Below are 5,980 nucleotides of genomic sequence, written 5' to 3' on the forward strand. Positions count from 1 at the left end.
AACGACTGACATATAGCAACATATAGCTTTTTCAGAAAACTGTCAGGATGTATAGAAGGACATTTTTATAGAATCTGATCTCAGGTCAGAATGGGTTATAATAATGCACACTGGGACGTCCATAAGTGGATCCCTTCAGAACAGGTGATCCGGAGGACTACGGTGGGGTTCCATTCCTTTCTACCGGCCTGACACCCATAGGTACCTCTAGGTATTTAAAAGTACCTGGGTACCTATGGAAGTCACACCTCTGATGGGTGTGGTTTAGTCTTAAGGGGTGTATACCACGGCTAACTGGCCTCCTCCTCTCCCCCTCCTCCTTTCCTCCCCTCAGAGAACCCGGCGGCCCCCCAAGGACATGGTTCCCATGGAGCCCGCCGCCTTCGCAGCGCTGCTCACCTCCAGACTGGAGAGGCTGAAGAGGGAAAGAGACACCATGAGCTCCCTGGAGGAGAGGCTGCAGCAGATCCAAGAGTACAGTATATACACGCAAGGCACGGAAGATGTGCATTTATACATTGCCATGGCAACAGTGGAGCAAAAAGATACGATGTATGTGTACGATTAAAATATGCAATACAAACTGGGAAGAAAGACACGCGTTAACCGAGTGCTGTGTCACATTGCGACCTAGAGGGAAGGAAGAGCATTTTCCGTCAGATGTATAGTTATACATCGATATAGGAAAGGTTAGCTTGGTATAAACTTCTGAAACAGTTGAGAGCAGTATCTCTCTGTCTCTCTCTCTCTTTTTCTGCTTCTCCGTGGGTTTAGTCCTGTAAGGGAACGTGCCTGTACGTATAAAGTCGTGCATGTCGGAAAGAACTTCCTCGTCAGACATTCCTAAACCGTTTTCCTTTTCCCCCGCATCTCGTCCACGCAGGAGGAGGAACGGGACGAGTCGGAGGCGTCGGCGCCATCCAGCTGACTCTGCTCCCCCCCGGCGGCGGCGGCTCCTCCTCGTCGGACGACGACAACGCCCAGGCCATCCTGGACGAGCACCTCTCGCGGGTCCTCAAGACGCCCGGCTGCCAGTCGCCCGTGGCCGCCTCCACCCCCGAGCACCACCACGGCAGGCCCTTATTCCCCCAGGGAGGAGGAGGAGGAGGCCCTGCTGCAGCGGCCTCCCCCCCCGGTGGCGGAGGAGGTCCCTGCAGGACCCTGGTGAGCCGGCAGCAGAGCAGCACCAAGCACGTCCACCACCACTACATCCACCACCACGCCAGCCCCAAGAGCAAGGAGCAGATCGAGCGCGAGGCCACGCTGCGCGTGCAGCAGGGCCTGCAGTGCCCCCCTTCCGCGGGCACCGAGTCGTGCCACCAGCCCCTCTCCTCCTCCACCTCCTCCTCGTCCTCCTTGTCCGCCCTGTGCCCGCTCATGCCGTCGTACCAACGCAGCCGCAGCCTGGGCCGGGAGATGTGCGGGTCGGCGGCCCAGCCACCGGACAGCGGCAGCAGCAACCACAGCACCGTGGGGTCAGTTCAGCTCCTTAATTTGCACTTTGTCCAAACCTCCAACACTGTCTCTCGGTTGTCTCTTTACGAACGGTCATTATTATATAGGCTGACTTTGTATTTCGTTGCTGCGGGGCAGAAATCTCTTATATAATATATCCGTCCATTTGTTATTGTCTTTGGGGCCGATAAATGCCCTATACTTCGGCGTACAAGTCTGTCACACAAAAGGATATTAAAACAGCCTATTTTCACGATTGTTGAAAATGATATAAAAGAAAAGGGACACGTCTGGGACGTACGAGACTTTCCCAGCCGACACATATAGCGAACGTACTGCCTATAATACACTTGGTTGTCAAATAGCGACCGGAAGCAGCTCCACAAGCTCACGACACTGAACGAGACACGGCGCGTGAACTCGTAGAGCTGCCGAAGAACGTCGGCCTCTATCATGCCCGTAAAACAGAGTCGCCGATGTATAGGATCCATGTTGACCGCCCTCTCCCTCTCGCTCGTAGGCGTTCCAGTTCTCTGTCGAGGCGCGGCGGTGGCAGCGCGGCGGTGGCGTGTCGCTCGGGAGCCGAGGACGTGGTGGTGGCGGCGGGCTGCGGAGGTCAGCAGGACGGCGCTCCTCCCCTGCTGCTGCCCTGCGGCGACACCGCCGACCGCTCGCAGAACGTCTGGCAGTGGATCCTGGAGAGCGAGCGCCAGGGCAGGCACAGGTCTCACAGGTATATACATTAAAAGCCATTCTGACCTGAGATCAGATTTTAAAGAAAAATGTCTGTTTGAAACTGACAGTGTCAGAAAATGTCAGACCTACAAGCTCTTAGCGCGCCACTCGGTGGCGCGCTATGAGCTTGTAGATCTGATATTTTTCAATAGCTAAAAGCATATAAGGTAATGCTAACACCAAAAGGGGTGCCCGCCCAAAATGGGTTAAGCTAGGTCTTCACAGGACTACAAATTCCACCGTCCATGTCTCTCTCTCTCTCTCTCTCTCTCTCTCTCTCTCTCTCTCTCTCTCTCTCTAGTCTCACGTATAGCCAGACAACTATTCCACAATCTCTGAATGATATATATAGAGTCTGGAACTATACAGCTCACGAAATCCGAGCAAGGAAGCTGCCATTTTCCGTCCACGGAATATATTTTGAAATATCTTTACATTTAAAAAAAAATTCTATTTCCTTTCCTTTTTCTGCTAAGCAACAAGCTACGCATGCTTAGCCTGATTTCTATTTATATTAGGATAAAGTTGCGCGACTGTAAAGAAGAAACGGAAACTTCCGCTTTATCGCTTTACTCACGATAGAGCTTCCGTTGCTCCAGACTGTACGGCGGAAGCGCTAAAAGAAATTGCGAGAGGCAACAGTCTGGCCACGCTGGGGACTATACTCTCTCTCTTTCTAGCTAAGTATAGCGTCTGTGTAGTCTTCAACAGGACTACAAATCCCACCGTCCCCGTCTCTCTCTTTAAACCCTCTCCGTCTTCTCTTCCTCAGCACGCAGAGCACCAAGAAGTCGTTCGGCGGCAGCTCGTCCGCCCAGACGCACACGTGGGGCGGCGGGGGCAGCAGCGGGCACCTGCGCGGCCACCAGCCCGCCCACCCCTTCGTCCAGGACCCCCGCCATGCCCCCCCTGCCCCCCCCAAACACCCTGGCCCAGCTGGAGGAGGCCTGCCGCCGGCTGGAGGAGGTCTCCACCACCACCTCCTCCACCACCGCTACACCCACCGCTACCGCTACCGCTAAGACCCCCAAACAGAGGTACTATACTACTACTATACTACTACTAGTCTACTACTACTACTAGCCTACTAGTACTACTAGCCTACTACTAGTATACTACTACTACTACTAGTCTACTACTACTACTAGCCTACTACTACGTGTACTAGTGCGACTACTGAGGTCTAACACAGAACCTCTGTTTCATGTCAAGGACACCCAATGTTGACCACCAATTGATAATTTAGCCCGCGGACCCCCCATTTGAAAAGCTATGCCTGGCTGGGACCCACACATAAGAGAAGAATTTTTACGGCTCGTATAAAAGCAGTGATTCTCAACCCGTTTAATTTCAAGGACCCCCCCAGTTAATGGCATTTTTTTTAATCTCTGGGACCCTAATTTGTATTCTAAAATCAATGTTAATTTAACTCTGAGAGTGTGTACAATTTGTGTACACTCTCAGAGTTACGGACGGGTCCATTCGGTTCCAAACTATCATTTAGCTGGGGGGACCCCCTGGAACTCCATCAAGGACACCTGGTCGGTCCCCCGACCCCCACTTTGGGAACCCCTGTCTTATAGACAACCGTTTACAAACCTCATGAACGTCTCTCTCTGCTCCCCAGACACTCCACCTCCGGCCTCCTCCAGCGAGAGAAGATCCACCAATCAGTGCCTGTGCAGAGCAGCGGGGGCTCCGCCCCGCCGTCCCCGGGGGCCAATCGCGGCTCTGCGGCCGCCGCCGCCCCCTCCCCCGGGCTGCTCCTCCAATCAGAAGAGTACGAAGCCCCGCCCTCCTTCTCCTCTCCTCCTCTAAGCTCCTCCTACATCTCCTCCTCCTCCTTCTCTCAGTGTACTTCTACTCTTTTACCTCTATACCTCCCCGCATGCACGCACGCATACACACACACACACACACACACACACACACACACACACACACACACACACACACACACAGATGCTCATCTGTGAATATGCACGTGCGCATTATCATGCATGCTGCAAAAAACTGACCTCCTTTGCTAAGCTAACTTACTATGTGTGTGTACATATCTTGTATGTGTGTGTGCTTTCTTTTTTTTCTTTTTAACTGGCTGCCCTTCAATGAGCTGGCAGCCAACTGGACAGACACACACACACACACACACACACACACACACACACACACACACAGACACGCATACAGCATGCACACACACCGACAGCACTGCAGGGTACCTCCCTATAGATAGCGTCCAGCCGTCAGGGTTGCGCTCCGTCGGCTTCACTGCTTTTCATTGGCAGTCAGTGCAAAGTCATGTGTGTCCATTTTGACTTAACGAGTCAGGTCCCCAGCTTCCACTTGGGTCCATTTCTACAGCTTTTGGGCCATATAACAGCTTTTTCGCATCGTAAGCTGATTGTAGATTGGCTTATTTTCGGAGATTTGGTGCAGAGGAGGGGAGAAAATAGCTATAGAGGATTGATAGTTTAGGGACCAAATGGACCCTTACAGGTCTGTAACTAAGAGACTCTTGTACAAATGTAATCAAAATGTTGGGTCCATTCGTACGCTCTCGCAGTTAACCTGGACCTTATGCATATACCAGACCAAGCAAGGGCCAATTCATAGTCCTATTTATTGCCAAAGTCGGTTCTGGAAATGTCCCATGGATTCACTGCAGTAGGCGAAATGATTTCGGCAAAATGACGTCACATCGTAGGCTCTATACAGAACCCAACCGAGTTGTATTCTGCTCTAAAAATATAGCAGTCCTTGAAAATATAAAGGTCTGAGAACCAGTTGGTCTACACAGTATACGTATGGAGTTGTTCCTATATTTCCCGGAGCTCTGTCTGTTTCACAACTAAGCATGGCTTATACTTGACTTGAACCCTTCTGCTGTTTGGGGATAGCGCAGCTCATTCGTTGTCAAGCCGTTCGCTTATACTGTAGCACTTTGAGATTTTCATGAATGTAAAGTGCATATATATTATTATTATGTATAATATAGCGCCCACCACTCCTAACACTCTCTCTCTCTCTCTCCCTCCAGGATGAAGGAGTGTAAGAAGGCGCCGGGTGGTCACGGGGGGTCGCCGTGCGGCGGTGGCGAGACGGTGGTGACGTACTTCTTCTGCGGCGAGGAGATCCCGTACCGCCGGAGCATGAAGAGCCACAGCCTCACGCTGGGACACTTCAAGGAGCAGCTCCGCAAGAAGGGCAACTACAGGTGGGTTCAGCACCCTGGAATACATTTAATAAGCATTAATCCAGCATTAACCCATTCTGACCTGAGATCAGATTCATATGAGGTTTCCACTGGACACACACTGGTCTGATGAACCCATTCTGACCTGAGATCAGATTTAAAAAAATGTCAGTCGTTCTTCGATTTTTCAAAAATAGCAGACCTACAAGCTCGTAGCGCGCCACTCGGTGGCGCGCTATGAGCTTGTAGATCTGCTATTTTTCAATAGCTAAAGCATAACATGATGCCAACACCAAAATGGGTTCCCGTTCAGAATGGGTTAAATGAGCCAAAATGCGATCTTTGGGACCTTATAAAACTTTAAACGTCCATCGCACTAAGGAATTGTATGCATCGCGCGTCGACACACGGCCCTAGAATGACAATGTGCCTCAACTAAAGAGGGCTGCCATCACTTCCTGGCCGGAAGTGGTCTCTTCTTCTGCGTTTTTTCCGCGCAATTGCCTGGCCCGCACGATCCCGCTAACGGGAGGGAATGTGTTAAGATGTCCTGGTGTATTAGGCCCCGTCACCGGCAGGTGAGTCAGTATAGGA

At 51.6% G+C, this 5,980-nt stretch overlaps 1 pseudogene across 1 annotated transcript; it reads left to right on the forward strand.

Annotated features, from left to right (window-relative positions):
* The first annotated feature begins 334 nt into the window (after positions 1-334).
* Positions 335-5,407, forward strand: LOC308312309 (axin-2-like; annotated as a pseudogene). Its single transcript, XR_013966238.1, has 6 exons — positions 335-479; positions 887-1,475; positions 1,976-2,188; positions 2,963-3,227; positions 3,818-3,970; positions 5,231-5,407. The product of XR_013966238.1 is annotated as an axin-2-like (transcript).
* Positions 5,408-5,980: the final 573 nt, after the last annotated feature.

The sequence above is a fragment of the Protomyctophum bolini genome (genome assembly GCF_963924005.1).
Source record: "Protomyctophum bolini genome assembly, contig: SCAFFOLD_886, whole genome shotgun sequence".
In the NCBI taxonomy this organism is placed as follows: domain Eukaryota; kingdom Metazoa; phylum Chordata; class Actinopteri; order Myctophiformes; family Myctophidae; genus Protomyctophum; species Protomyctophum bolini.